Source organism: Sinohyriopsis cumingii, chromosome 14 (assembly GCF_028554795.1).
Source record: "Sinohyriopsis cumingii isolate HCF-2022 chromosome 14, ASM2855479v2, whole genome shotgun sequence".
Lineage (NCBI taxonomy): Eukaryota > Metazoa > Mollusca > Bivalvia > Unionida > Unionidae > Sinohyriopsis > Sinohyriopsis cumingii.
The window spans coordinates 49,276-66,215 of record NC_142974.1 but is presented as its reverse complement, the minus strand read 5'-3'; the positions used below and the strand labels follow the sequence as shown (position 1 = coordinate 66,215).

Below are 16,940 nucleotides of genomic sequence, written 5' to 3'. Positions count from 1 at the left end.
TTATGCCGCCATGATTACAGGTTTTCTTTAAATTCTTAATAACGGCATATTCTCATAGAACCGTAAGGAAAGCACTGGAAGACAGTGAGATAACGATTGACATGACCTTCTGGGGAAGGAGGGAGGGGTATATTCTAACCGTGTTATAAGTCAGGATTGGGAACAATATCGATAACTCTGTCCTTAGCATCAAATATTTTTTTTTTAAACTTTAAGACTAGAACATGATCATTAAAGCACATACACACAAAGAAGTTCCATCGTAAATAAAAAATAATAATTCTGACGGCTCTACTATGCTAATGATACCCATCGTCTTGTAAAAAACTCTTTCTTCGAGTCATCTACAGGACCCTAACAGACTCAAATGAATCTGCGTATATCTTTTACGAAAAGAGTTTCTTCACCAGCTTTTATGTGAAGATTTGTTTCGTAAACTCTAAGTCAATCCGTTCTCAATTCCGAGAGAGAGAGAGAGAGAGAGAGAGAGAGAAAAGAAAGGAAGTTCAAGTCATTTGATGTAAGTGTCACTCGATGATGAAGACGTGACTACATTCTTGGGGAATTGAAGGTACTCGGGATCGAGCTGCAAAAGACAGAGCCTGCTTGAGTTTCTGGCTAGCAAAACTTTATTGAAATACTCAACATATAAACTTACATTTCAATATCAAACTACAACAAGCTCAATTTTCGGATATAAGAAATACATATAAAACTACGATATTCTTTCACTTACCAACATCATACTTGTACAACAACTGCCTTTTTAGAATGTAATACAGATAATTAAATATCGAATAAATTCTTGATAGCAAAAGAATCTAAAATTCAATATTTCAGACTAATACCGTAATTGAAATATATTTTACTGAATTAATTCTAAAATGTCACCATATTAAACTCTATTATTTAAAGAGTATTTTATTTCTAAATTAACTATTACTGAGTATGAAGTTGGTAGCGAACGTTGCTTTTACTATAATCAATAATATAAATATAAGTAAATATGAGTTCTTCAAACAATTAAACTTTCCGATACATTATATTAAAGAATAGCAAAGAAATATTAAAATTATCTAATGTTTAAACATACTGATGTTAGGTTAACATCTCAGCACTAAAAATTCTTATAACACTAAAAACGTCTTATACTATGAAAAACTGTACATAGATCATAATCTTACCTGCAAAGACAAAGCCTGTTTGAGGTTCTGGCCAGCAAAACTGGTGTCGGCCCGTGGCTGGGGTTTTTATACCAGTTTCTGTAGACAACGCCAAATATGGCGCGCTCCTAGCTCCTTGCGATGGCCAGAAACTCAAAGTGAGGCTTCGTAGTCTCTTACAGATTATCGTCTAGATCTATGTACGTCATTAGACAGACATCTCTACAACGTCAGCGCGATTAGTAACAGCTTATGATTTTTTTTTAGGTTTCCGCAATGCGGTACTTACATGTAATTTTTCTTTGTGTGCCGACTTTAGGATACAAGGGAAATGTATGTATAGACGGTTCGTACTTGATCATAATAGCGCAATAATTGTTGAATAGTAGGATACGAATAAATGGATTAAATCTCAATATATTTTAGTAGAAGATTACTTCCAATATGACTTATCAATTTACTTCTAATACAATTTAATCAAAACTTACTCTTAACACAATTTAAAGGAATTTTCAATCTTGTTACTTGTACTGAAAAATTCTGTCCTAATATATCCACCAGATTAAAGAACCACAATACTGAGCTAAAGAATACATGCTTAAGAGAACTGTTATGTCCAATATTTGCAATCTGAAATAACTTTATTAAAGGCCAAAGCTGCCATTCCTGTAAGTTCCATTTCTTCTTTATATTTTTAACAACACTATTGGTGGTATTTTTTTTCTTCAGATATTATTGACCCCTTTCCGTCAAGTTAAACAAATTTGCTGATGAAAACTACGTACTTTTCCCCAAATCCACGCACGCATCTCGCTAAAACGTACCTTTCGAATGACAAACCATAGACAGTGTGTCATGTCTCATTCTACGAGATCTAGGTAAATCAGCTTTCATGATGTCAGGAATTGTAATTATTTTTTAAAGGGCTTCACTATTTTGGCAGGAATCGGAGACGATACATTATTTCCACCTTCTGCAACTCAACTTATGCTTTATTTTGGGAATCAGTTTATATGCTAATAAAGAAATTTTCTTTCTTCACCACCGTCACAAATGCTACCCAGAATCAAGAATAAGCCCATATCCTGGTGTTTATCCCAGGGCTAATATTGCATACATATATTTATACATCGGCATGACAGGCGAGAGGAAAATAAGTACTTTTAAGTAGCACATACATCCGTTTTGTTCTACATACTGCAGGCATTATTAATATTTTCACGTACGCGGTTTTTAAATGAAAAGCGGAAAAGATGTGATCCTGTTTGACTGAAGTAAGTAATACAGTTGCATCATCTTTAGGGCCAAAAATAATAATAATAAAGAAAACAATAAACAATTGTTGTCAGTGGGTGCTTATGTGCAAGGCTTCGTGTAACTAATATTGAACTCATTCTGCTGCGTTCTAAATATAGACTAACACTTTGAAATGATTTGGAACGGATTGCAAATGTGTACAACAGTTTGGGAAATTGATTTTTCGCCTTGTGCGAGGTCAGAGAGTTATTGCAGTTTTCTATGACATTTAAATAACTTCTTAGCTGGTAGTCTTATATCTCCTAAAATTGGTAGATGCGTTAGTTAAAACAAACGTCAACACATATAATGGTACAGATTTCGAATGAAAATTATATATATATATATATATATATATATATATATATATATATATATATATGTGTGTGTGTGTGTGTGTGTGTGTGTGTGTGTGTGATAATAACATTGCTTCAAACGTCATTTAGTATAATTCAATGTTCATAATTCAAATAAGTATAATGCAAGTAATTGCAGTGAAATATTTTATACTTATTACCATGATTACCATGTTAGTTTATTCTTACATACTGTCTACTCATATAGGCTTGGTAAAGTAGAGAAATGAATTCAATTAAATGGAGACACGGCGAAATGCGATTAAAATTTACCTGCCTGAATTAAATCGGGAGTGAGAGGAACTGGCGAATGTATGTATACATGCGAGATTCAGGAGATGGGTACGAGATGGTAGTCAGACTTGCATTTCCGAGGAATGGTAATTAAATATCATGAAGCTTAACATAAATTTCAGGTTAATTACTGGCATGTTGTAAGTCCAAAGTTCAGTTTGCTAAACAATCCAACAACAAGAATAACAAAATTAGCAACAATAAATTGTCGCATCTTTATCACGTCATCAAAATTAATATAAGGTGTTAACAATTTGAAGGTTGTAAATCTGTATTTGATGCTCTACTTAACTTAAACGTTTCTGTACAATTACTATATGCTGAAGGCTGGTACAAAAAAAAGCAGCGTCATCATGAATCGCTGGACATTCAATGCATGGCGCATTTTGCTTAATATTATTACTTTTCTTTTTGGGTTATTTCACAAAACCAATGCCTTATGTAGGATACAGTATATTGCTCAATGCAAATATATCTATAAAGACAAATCCTGACTTTAGGCGACATCTTATAATTTGAGACGTTCAGGTGAACCATTATTTTATCCGTAGGATATATTCTGTCAGAAATATTGGAAGCAAGGTTAAAACAAATGAAAATGGGAATGGGTGTTGGTCGGGGGATGAAGAAATTTAAATTATATTTTTTGTGTCGCCAATTTACTAAGGCAAAACGATCTACGTTAATTCATATGAACTTCTGATGAATCACGTAACATAATGGTTCATGTATATGTGTGGTACAGTGGAATTTTGTAAATATGATGTTAGAAGGAAGTATGTATGCGTGCGTGCGTGCGTGCGTGCATGTATGTATGTTCACAGTAAAATCTAGTCTAGCGAACATCTGCATGTAGCAACCTCTTCCCATAGTGACTCATTTTTTGTTCATTACTCCTAAGACTGCCACCACCAATCGCTGTCTTTTGATCTGCATATGACAACTGGAGAATTCGTTTAGTTACGTATCACTTGTTCAAGGATATGCACATTGAATGGACTTGAACAAACGATACATATTCCTTTGTTAGTACTATACATTGAACGGACGTGAACAAACGATACATGTTCCTTTGTTAGTACTACACATTCAACGGACGTGAACAAACGATACATGTTCCTTTGTTAGTACTACACATTCAACGGACGTGAACAAACGATACATGTTCCTTTGTTAGTACTACACATTCAACGGACGTGAACAAACGATACATGTTCCTTTGTTAGTACTACACATTCAACGGACGTGAACAAACGATACATGTTCCTTTGTTAGTACTACACATTCAACGGACGTGAACAAACTATACATGGTCCTTTGTTAGTACTACACATTCAACGGACGTGAACAAACGGTACACATTCCTTTGTTAGTACTACACATTCAACGGACGTGAACAAACGATACATGTTCCTTTGTTAGTACTACACATTCAACGGACGTGAACAAACGATACATGTTCCTTTGTTAGTACTACACATTCAACGGATGTGAACAAACGATACACGTTCCTTTGTTAGTACTACACATTCAACGGACGTGAACAAACGATACATGTTCCTTTGTTAGTACTACACATTCAACGGACGTGAACAAACGATACACGATCCTTTGTTAGTACTACACATTCAACGGAAGTGAACAAACGATACATGTTCCTTTGTTAGTACTACACATTCAACGGACGTGAACAAACGATACATGTTCCTTTGTTAGTACTATACATTCAACAGACGTGAACAAACGATACATGTTCCTCTGTTAGTACTACACATTCAACGGACGTGAACAAATTATACATGTTCATTTTTTAGTACTACACATTCAACGGACGTGAACAAACGATACATGTTCCTTTGTTAGTACTACACATTCAACAGACGTGAACAAACGATACATGTTCCTCTGTTAGTACTACACATTCAACGGACGTGAACAAATTATACATGTTCCTTTTTTAGTACTACACATTCAACGGACGTGAACAAACGATACATGTTCCTTTGTTAGTACTACACATTCAACGGACGTGAACAAACGATACATGTTCCTCTGTTAGTACTACACATTCAACGGACGTGAACAAACGATACATGTTCCTCTGTTAGTACTACACATTCAACGGACGTGAACAAACGATACATGTTCCTCTGTTAGTACTACACATTCAACGGACGTGAACAAACGATACATGTTCCTTTGTTAGTACTACACATTCAACGGACGTGAACAAACTATACATGTTCCTTTGTTAGTACTACACATTCAACGGACGTGAACAAACGATACACATTCCTTTGTTAGTACTACACATTCAACGGACGTGAACAAACGATACACGTTCCTTTGTTAGTACTACACATTCAACGGACGTGAACAAACGATACACGTTCCTTTGTTAGTACTACACATTCAACGGACGTGAACAAACGATACACGTTCCTTTGTTAGTACTACACATTCAACGGACGTGAACAAACGATACACGTTCCTTTGTTAGTACTACACATTCAACGGACGTGAACAAACGATACACGTTCCTTTGTTAGTACTACACATTCAACGGACGTGAACAAACGATACACGTTCCTTTGTTAGTACTACACATTCAACGGACGTGAACAAACGATACATGTTCCTTTGTTAGTACTACACATTCAACGGACGTGAACAAACGATACATGTTCCTTTGTTAGTACTACACATTCAACGGACGTGAACAAATTATACATGTTCCTTTTTTAGTACTACACATTCAACGGACGTGAACAAACGATACATGTTCCTTTGTTAGTACTACACATTGAACAAATTATACATGTTCCTTTGTTAGTTCTACACATTCAACGGACGTGAACAAATTATACATGTTCCTTTGTTAGTACTACACATTCAACGGACGTGAACAAATTATACATGTTCCTTTGTTAGTACTACACATTGATCTGCATAAGGGTAACAAGTATGGTTCACGTTCAGGTTACTGTCGAGTATACGGTTGTGTTGACATCATTTTACACAATTCATTTGACGGTAATAATCAGTTTAACAGCCAGTTTTTGAAAACTTATCTGTGAAGTATATAAATTTATTGGCGAAATAATTTTCATAATTTTTCATTATTATCGTATATAAGAAATAAAAATATTCTTATCATATGTGAAAACAAAATTTCAATTGGAAGTTAATCTTTGATAAACTATTCTGACCAGACGCCATCTACCTCTTTCTTTAGTTTTTTTCCCTTACTTGACAACAGCGACAACCTCGCTGTAATGCATTTGCTGAATCGGATTTGCATTATTTTTAGGTAGGGTCAAATAGTTTACAAAATGAAATAAAATGTAATTTAATGCGACAGATGAGATAAACCCGATTCTATCGCCTTCTTAAGTCACGTGTAATTTTGTCATCAGACTTTTGAAAGTGGGGTGAATTTACTAAAATGGCGTGTGGGTGAGCGTGTTATGCCGAAGAGTGAGTTTAGTGTTCAATATTTCGATTTTGAAGCAAGTTTGGTATATAATAAAAAGAACATTTTCTTTTCTTACATTAATACCAGATATATTTCATCTTGTTGTACTAACAACTAGAGATGTTTACTCGCCCCTTCTCCACTCATTACAATATTATGTTTTGGTACACGACATGAAATATATCCGGTATTAACGTAGGAAAAGAAAATATTCTCAGTGTATTGTTTAGTAAATGAGGGTGCAAGTCACACTTTTGATGCACAGATTTAAGGACGCATCCACCTGAATATTAATTAAAAAAATTCATAGAAAATAAACTACACTAGTGAATTCAGAAAGGTCCATAGTTTCGGATAGCTATATTAAACCAAAACATAAGAGTAGTATTCACTTGACCTGAGAAGTCAATGGCAGTTCCTAGCAACAGAAGTTTATGCACCCCAACTCCAAATTTATATCTGCATTTTTCACGTCCAAAGGTCGTTTTTGGCACAATATGATGCTCACAGTGCAAATGCAAGTCCTTTTCTTAGGTGTTAATTCTGCAAAACACTGTGACTAAACAGGTTGGTGCAATTCAGTATAGTTGTAATCCTTGCTGTTTTTGAGATATTTTACTTGCCATCAACCGTGTTGGTTCATGGCAAGTAAAATATCTCAAAAACAGCAAACACGTGTTGTCTACCGCTATGGGTGGTTGGTTCTTCTTCCTTGGAGACTATTAGTATTGCACTGCTTATATGCTGCAACGTAACTATGGGAAGTGTACATGCCTCGCCTCAATTTCAATTTCAACAACACAAGCCGGAAACAACTAATATATATATATATATATATATATATATATATATATATATATATATATATATATATATATATATATATATATATATAATTATTGAGCAATAAGATTTGAAAAAGTAACATCATATCTTGAAGTTATGAAATCTGACAGGGGCCAAATTTCGAAACCATCCCCAGCCACGTGATTCTAAACATGTGAAACTACTGACAATGTAGCAGTGTACACGACTGTTTATAAAGTCAGTGTTATTTGAATTAGTGGAAGGTTAAGGATGTATATATACAGCCACGAAGATTTGTAATTATTTCCTTGATTTGAAAATGCACATACAAGTCTAAAAAGTTACAATCTGTAACACGTGAAAAACGATCAATACTCATGACAAAATGTCACTTGGCACGATAATCATTAGCTCTATTTGTCTGTTTTTCAATTGCGAGTTTCAATTGCGAGTTTCACCTGGGAATGACGGACTTCATCAGAGCAATCCCAATGTGGATATTTGTCTCTCAATATCTGCACTGGTGTATATCATGCTACCTTATACGACCTTGGCTAGATCAACTATGGAAACAAAAAAAATTTCACATATTGTATATTTTATTGTTTGTAATGTGCATACACTTTTGTCATAGTTGACTCCAGTTTTCTTTACCAGACAGATGCCCCCCCCCCCCCATTTATCAAAAAAAAAGTGTTTCTGTATCCCACAAAGATGTGTTGTTTTTTTAATTTTATAAAAAGAATTTTGAATTAAAATTTAATTAGAAATATTTTGGTTGGGGTATTTCTAAAGTTCGCTAGGGTTTCTATAGGGTTGTTCATCCGGGTTAGGTTTCTCTCACCTACTCGGAATTCCTTCCCTAGTTTCCATAGTTGACCTTTGCTAGAGGTCGCCTTAACGTCCCGTGTTATATTGTGTGTATGCCATGTATTATTTTCGTGTTGGGACAGCATTTAGATATCAAATTTTTGACCCAGTTGTCCTATCATTTTCCATTATGTACAATCTTCAATGATGTATGTTTTAGTTTTTTATTTTTTATTTTGAATTTTGGCGAGTAAAACCGTGCAGTAGTTATGATAATGAAATAAAATCCTTAGTTTATTATGTGTGTGCTTTCTGTGTCGTTTCCTCGCATGATTTGAGTGAGATTGACTGTACCTGAAGTGGGGTTCATACTTTCTTTATTTGCATGTAATTATCCCATCTCTAGCAGGTCTTCTCTTATTTATTTAGCAGCCAAAGTTACCAAAATATTTTAAAGTATCCCTCGAGAGTGAGGTTTAGTAAAAATACAGTACGGGAGCTGTATATTTAGGAACAGGTGAAAGAGGTAGAAGATATTTAGAAATTAAAATCATATTTCCTTATATCCTAACTCGTGTTTCGTGTGTGCCTGTTAAGTGTTCTATATGGGATGGTTTCCAAGCTCTTTCATGGGCCTGTTCACTTCGCGTAGCGCCCTGTAACATAGCCCCATGACGTCATCGACCTGTACTTACCCCATATAGATCCCCTGTTCCTCCCTCTAAATTCCCTACGTTATGTTTCTTTAAAAGTAAAGATATATTTACGCTAGAGTTAGAATTCATGAAATGGAGGTAAGGCACTGTCCGCTGCTGGATCCAAGCCGGGGGTCGAGAATGAGGGCAAAGGTCCGCTTTCGGCAATCTACCCTTAAGTGGTGATCTTCCTCGCCCCCCTACCTCCCCTCTTCTTTTCACCCTTTCGTCAGTCCCGTCCAATAGCAATTACCTGTCCACACGCTTTCATCATATCTACTATGAAATTCGTAATTTGGTATAAAGTTTTCTGATCATAATTCCCTTCTAAGTATAGTATGTTTTGAGGTTTGTATATCTCTCTTTTTTTTACGTATTTCATTAATTATTTTTAATCTTTGAGTCTTTCTACTTTCGCATTGGGTTATGGTGTGAACTTTGGTAAATGTAGGTTTTGTTTTTTTACAGTGGGCATTGCGGCGGTACTCTGACCATATGCCGCCTCACTGCTACCTCTCCTGTCAACCACGCATCATGCATGTATTTGAAGCAGAGGGTTTGCATTTTAAGGGAGCCTACCTTTACCCACACGCTCTTCTCCAGCTCACATACATTTTCTCTACTTTGCTTTTTATTTTCTCCTCTTATCTATTTGCAGGTGGAGTTTTTTCCATCAGATTCCCACAGTTCTTTCTTGTCTCTATATTTAACTAATAGGTCTTTGATACTCCTGAATCTTCTTGGTATTTCTGATTGTTTTGTTAGTTTATTATTTTGATATATCTCTTTTTTATGTCTCATTGAAAACCCAAACCAATATATGTATATACAATCCCTCCCGTGGTCTTTTTGGCTCTGTTTGTATCCTTTTAAACCTGTTAATTATATTTGCACATTTACTACTTAAGGGGTTAGGTATTGCTAGCACCCCTTTTTCTCTTGCTCTATAAATTGTTTCCTTGTTAACATAGTGGGTTTTAAAATCCCATACATAGTCAATAATACGGCTATCAGTTTTGTGCAGTGTCTCATTTTTAATGTCTATAGATTTTAAAATATAGTTTATATTAGCATACATGTATGTTTTGGCCACCTGGGCCCGTTCCATGTGGCATAGTGGTGTAAGCGCCCAAAAGTTCACATTTTCATTTATTTTAATTTTGATTTGGTTACAGTTTTCCTTTTCTTCATCTTTACCAAAGTATATTCCTAAAGCTTTAACCTTTTCCTTAATTTGTTGTGGTGGTAAACCAGAGTGGTTCCCCCACCAGTTCCCTATTTTTAAAATTTCTGTTTTGTCATGGTTGATTCGGGATCCTAGGGCCTTACCGAATTCTTCGAATTCCTTGACAAGATGTTTAAAGGAATTTGGATCCTTGATAAAGTTTGTGCAATTGTCTGCATGCTGTATCATTTTCACCTCTTCTCTGATGTTTGGAACTTTGATACCTTCAATTTAGTTGTTTAGTCTTATTTTTATACTTGGAATTTATATTGCTATTACATATAATAGCATTGATAGGGGGCACCCTAGCCTCACCGATCTTTTAATATCGAATTTCCCTGTGTTGGCTCCATTTACCTGTACTCTTGAAGTTAATCCGCTGTACAGAATTTAAGTCCATTTATTGAAATTATTTTCAAATCCAAATTTCTCCAAGACCTTCTGTATATAGTTGTGTTCTAATCTATCAAAGGCTTTTTCCTGGTCTTAAACTACCATACCACCTTTCTGTCCAGAATCATTCACAAAGTCTATTATTGTCTTAATGCTTAAAATATTATTTTGAATGTCTCTCCGTTTTGCCCCACATATCTGATTTATGTTGATTACTTTATCCATTCGTTTTTTTTTTGTGCTAATATCTTACTTAATATCTTATAATCTTTATTTGGGAGGGAGATCGGCTCCAACATTTTAAATCTTCCCTATCTCCTTTCCCTTTATGTATCAATTTAATTATTACCTCCTTCATACTGTTTGTCATTGTGTCGTTTCTTTGTAGTATATGATTATACAACCATTCTAGTATGGGCGACAACTCCCCGCAGAACTATATATAGAATTCCGCGGTGAGTCCATCTCTACCTGGTGATTCCCCTTTAAATAAATTTTTAATTACACTTGTAATTTCATGTGTCGAAATGAAATCATCACATAAGTTTTTATGTTCTGATGATATCATCTCGCATTCTATTCCTTGTAAATATTCATCTATCGTAGTATTTTCTATTTCTTGTGATTGGTATAATTTGGTGTAGTATTCCTTAATATGATCTAAAATTTTATTTTTGTTGGATGTTTTCTCGTTATTTCCTAATTTTAATCTGTCTAAAAAAATTCCCCTCCACTCCTCAATTCCTCTCTTTTATATAGTCCATCTGCTTTTTTTCATATAAATTTGGGTAAATTTCCCAGCTTTTATTTCTCTTCCTTTTATTTCATCCTCCAATATCTTATTTAACTTTTCTCTTAAACTGTTTTTTCTTTCTGGCGTCAGACCCTTTTTTAAAATTTTTTTAATTCCTTCTTTTTCCATTTCAATTCAATCTATCCCCGTTCTTGAGAATCTAATTGCTTTCCTTTTACATTTTTTTCTTTAAATTATCCCATTCTTCAATTATGTCCCGGTTTCCCTTGGTTACAAAGTTTTTTATATCCTCTTTAATTTCCTTAATAAATTCTGGCTCTTCTAAAATGTTATTATTTAATTTCCACTCCCCCTTATCCCGTTTAGTTCTACATTTAATCTCCAAGCCCAAGTAAATAAGTTTATGATCTGATATTTTGTAATTAAAGATACCTGTATCTTCATACATATTTTTCTCAAAGTGTGTTCCATAAACTTTGTCCAGTCTGCTCCCATTTCCTCTTTTGTATTCATAGGTAAATTCCCTTCTAGGCATATTTAATTTCCTATATATATCTGTAAATTTATGATTTTTCAACAAAAAAAAATTCCATTTCAAGTTTAAATCTCATGTCATTTGTTGTTAAGGGCCCTATAATATCAATGGAATCCCCACCCAGTTGAAATATCCCCCTAAAACAAGATCCTCCAAAGTATATTTCTCTAAATATTTTGATATTTTTTCTATAAATTGCTGTTTTTTATACTTATTTGCTGGTATATAAACGTTAACAAAATGTACACCTTTGATAACTATATGTAATAATATCCCTCCTCTCTTCTCTCCCATTTACACCCTTTTTTATTAGTTATCACTACCGCCACCCTCCCCTCATGTCTTTTTCTACATAATTATTTAAAATCACAATTCCATTAATTTTCCTTTCACATAAGGATATTAATTCCTTCGTGAAACCGTTTTGTGACTCCTGTATAAAAATCATATCATACTGGGTTATAGTGCTTAGATTAAAATTTTTATACCTATTAATTCCATTAACATTTATTGACAAAAGAAGGAAAGTTTTTTCCTTCCATTATTGTCATGTCCCCAGGCTGCTGCTATTTGGTTGTATATACATTATAATTTAGTGAGGTAAATGCTAAATATGTTAAAATAATGGTTGTAGGTATTTCAGGTTAGTTAATTAATTTAAATCTAATTGAGGGGGCATTGGGTCTCCTCTTGTTATGCTTTCTGTCGGTGTCTCTAACGTTTCTTCGTCGGTTTTGTTTGTTTGATCAGTCAAGTTCTCAGTTTCCATTTCGATTTCCGTTTCCATTTTTGTTCCTCCGTTTTCCATTGTTCGTTTCATATCGTCTGTAGCACTGTCGTATTCCGTCCGTTTCAAGGTCTTCACTGTCGCCTTTGTTCCCGTCGTCACTTTCATCCATTGTGTTTTCGTCATCGCTCATATTGTCAGATTCGTCACTGTGTTCTAGTCTTTTCTTTTTCATCCTTAATTTCATTAGATTGGCTTCATTTCTATCATGTGCAGTTTTCGGGGTGTCATCTTTTGTCTCATCAAGAGTTCCCTCTGGCAATGATGGTGACCCCGATGCAGCTTTTCTCTTTTTCAATTTTTTTTTAGGTAGGGGTGTGGAGCATGTTAAAGGGGCCAGGCCAGACGTGTCTGTCTTTAACCCTTCCTACACCTCCCCCTCCTTCTCCTGTATTGACTCTCCCTCCTCCTGTAGGAGGGTATATTTGTTACTTGCTGTTACAGTTTCTTTGCCAGGTGTCTTCATTTTCCCTGTTTTATTAGGACTCAAGAATTGACCCCACCCCTGATCTATTTGAGATTCATTTACAATTGTGACGTTTTGGTCCTGTTGTGTTGTTGGTGTTGTCTGTATTTGCTCTTCCCCTTGTTTAGAAACTTCTTGCACAGTGTTCATGTTTTCCATTCTTAACTGCTCAAGTAAGTTCCCTATCTGCTGATTTTTTTAAATCAATTTCATTCATTTGGGGGACATATTGTTGCTTGGTGCAGCCTTACTTGCATATGTTGCTGCATCTGTCGCTGTTGGTTGTTCAGCAGGCTGGTATTTACAATCTTCTTGGACAGTTTTGTTGAGGAGCCTTTCCTGTTCACGAAATTCAAAGGTAAATCATACAAATATACCATGTAATGTTTGTTAAATAGGTATGAATATACAGATTACTTTAACTTACCATGATATTTAAATAATGAATGGAAAATACGTTACAAATTTTGACTGAACTGCCATGATGATCATAAAATAGGTAAATACTGACGTCGTGTAAAAGGCAAGCTGTGGGGCATTACCTAATCACATACTGTGAGGTTATTAGAGTTTCGACACCTAGGTTACATTCATTAGATGCAGCTAAATATTATGAATTTGCATATTCGAATGGGCACTAGGTCAAACTGTGTTTATCTATTCTTGTTTTTTTTGCATTCACTATGAAATATTTGCTATATGTATTTACTAAAATTTTACGGTTCATATTAAATCCTATAAGAGTGATCGAGATTAGTTTAAATGACAAAGAAATTCTAACTCTGCTCTTGCCATAACCTGATTTTGAAATTCCTAAGCCATTTTCTTGAACAGATTATTGCGAAATACATTCAGTTTTCGATTGATTTGAGCCAATCCAATCAAATCGTGACGAGACGCTCTGTATGTCTATTCTTTACGTAGCTAATACTGGTTGAACTAGACTTGAATACTTAAATTAGCTACCCGACACAAAATTACCTGTAGTGGAGAAATTTATGGGAAAAATGTGACAGATACAAAAATCCCATTAATATTAGCTTTTAATCGCGTCATACAAACATTGGAATGTTTGCGAGGCCTGGGAATGTATGTTGGAATCAATTCTTACAAGGAATAACTTAAGTCATTTGCGAACAACGAAGAATTAAATCTTGAAGAGAAAACATACTGGCAACGGTAATGTATGTGAAACGTCAGATGAGATAAGAAATACATTGTCAGTGCAAATATTGTTTATATGGATAACCTACCTTTCTTGTACAGGTAGAATAGAAATGATGAGAGTATTTAAACTGAACAAATATAAATAACCTATTCCCGCATTATGGTGTCACAGTGAAAGCTCTACGTATTTAAAAATAAAATTATGGCCTTTCACCGGTAATGATTAGACGCGCCGTCCTCGTTTCCTGATCCAATTTAGTATTATATCGCCATTGTGAAAACTCGAATCGATCGACTACTTTAGTCTAGAAACTTTGATAAAAAATTCAAATCGATCGATTATTTTCATTTGGAAACTGTAATGATGATAACAACAGTTCAGATCACTGAACTGAAGACGGTACAAGTATACTAGTAATCAGTTTAGAGCAATAAATAATGTTTTATTTATGATCAATAAAGATTCATACACAAACATGATTAGACCCACTTTAAGTGTGTACTTTCGTGCCACGGACTTGCCATTGGCATGTAAATTAAAATATTGAATCTCAGAAGAGTTATCGGTTTGGAAATGAACTAATAGTTGGTGGTTTGAATAGCACGGAGTTTAGAAACAAAAAATTAAACTCCTGGAAAAATTAAATTGAGTGTGAAAGAAAAGACACAACCAGCCCTTGCATGCATTTTCTTCCTTAGCACAATATTTTTTTTTTAATTATCACCAGTAATCTATTTCTAATTAGAACTGTTTTGTGTTCTTTTTCTGATTAGAACTGTTTTGTGTCGTATTTCTGATAAGAACTGTGTTGTGTTCTTTTTGTGATAAGACTTGTTTTGTATTCTGCTTCTGATTAGAACTTTTGTTCGCTTGGATTCTAGTCCACGGATCGGCCATTGTTGGTACGTGAGAAAACTGACATAAGGTTCCCTTGCGCCGTTGATCGTTACTGGAGTTTTCCGCGGGTTCTTCCTCCACCAGTTATAATGGCCGCCATGTATAACCTACCTTGAACTAAAAAATTTCGTTAAACTCAAAACAACGAAGAAGTTTTGTTTTTTATAATTGCAAACAATAGCGTGATACATAATATATTGCATCTATCGATTTGGTATGTTGTAATAAAAAGGTCCATTTACTTATAATCCAGCCACTATAATCCAGCTGGTAAGAATAACCAACTTGTCAAGAATTGTCGTCAAATATAAACAGTAGAGTAACATCGAATACATTTTTTTTTATTTAAAGAAAACGTTAGGTAATATATAAATTCCGAGAATTGTAACTATCAATGTGCAAATATTAATAAGAAAAATGTATTCATGTAAGGAGAGCTTTTACAACAATGCCAGCAGTTGTTGACCTAGATAGGTAAACAGCTCGGCAGGGTAAACAAAAAGATATGTATGGAATTCTTCATATCGCTCTCACTCTCACAATACCAATTGAAAATTCGATGCCCATACTTGGTAAGTCCCAATCTATTTATCTACCTACCTTTCTCTCCATCTGTATGTCATGGGGAGGTTTTGATTGTGGTTGAAGTCGCTGCACCTACTATCGTTACACCTTTCTGAAGATTACGTGTTGTGCATAATTTTATGTTGCCTAAACATTAACGAGCTTTGACTGATGACTATCACGCAGATTCCCATAAAATGTGATCCGTATCTCCAATATATATATAGTATTGATTTTGTAAAAATACTTTGTGACTGGTAGGGACGCCAGTCAGCATACTGAAAGTCGTACACTGTTAAATTCAACTTTCTGCTTGTATTATGCAGCACACATATTCAGCCACTGGTACGCCTTATAAATTATCTTACTTTCTTTATTTGGATTATAAACGTCCATCGAATATTAAAATTGTGTTAAATTTGTGCATTAAAAGTAAATCCAGTCGAAAACTGTGTTAATTTTACTTAGATAATAATAATAATAATAATAGCCAAGAAAACTGCGGATAAGATTAGTCATTGGTTTCCAGATTTGTTGATACACAGATCAAATGTAATATTGTGATTTACCTTAAAATGTACTCTTGCAGTTCTCTTCCATGCTAGACATAATCCGATACATCCTAATATTAAATTTTGTTCATTTAGAAGAAACCGAAAACTGATTGTTCAAATTTTGGATTAAATTTCAATCATGAAATTTGACAAGATTTACATTCTACCCTTTCCTATCTCTTTCAGCAACTCATGATGTTATTCAGTGGACATGTAACCTGAACTGATATCACAATATAGAGCGTATTTGCAACTTCTACAGCAGGTAAGCTGACGTCACATAAAAGACCATTATTGGGGAACATTCGAACACGAGTTTAACCATGCATGTATAATTGAATCTTATACCTTCCAAGACTTATATATTTTTACACGACATGAAATTAAATTTTTTTAGGAAATATAAACGAAATAAAATTACTTTTATAACTGTACTTTTTCAAAAAGGAAACGTTTTATTTTCTAATTTTTAGCACTTTAGGATGTAGAAAATTCGACATGTTTTCTGACTTGCGTTTGAAATTGGCGGTCCCTTAAATGCACTGAAAACAAAAATGGATAAGTTAACAAAGCGGTAGTTTGGACGATTTTCCTATTGAACCCAATTCATACATGCAGACGTCTGATACATGTCTTAGAGAAGGGGCGAAGTTGCGTAAGTCTCTACACCAAACAAGTAAATTTAAGAAAATAGAAACAGG

At 34.5% G+C, this 16,940-nt stretch overlaps 1 protein-coding gene across 1 annotated transcript in view; it reads left to right on the top strand.

The window, feature by feature from the left end:
• LOC149783063 (sacsin-like) overlaps positions 1–16,940 on the top strand; it is a 51,267-nt gene that overhangs the window by 543 nt on the left and 33,784 nt on the right. Inside the window, exon 2 of the mRNA XM_089933338.1 lies at positions 16,426–16,504. The gene's annotated coding sequence lies outside the window, so the exon portion shown is untranslated. The remainder of the gene's footprint in view (positions 1–16,425; positions 16,505–16,940) is intronic.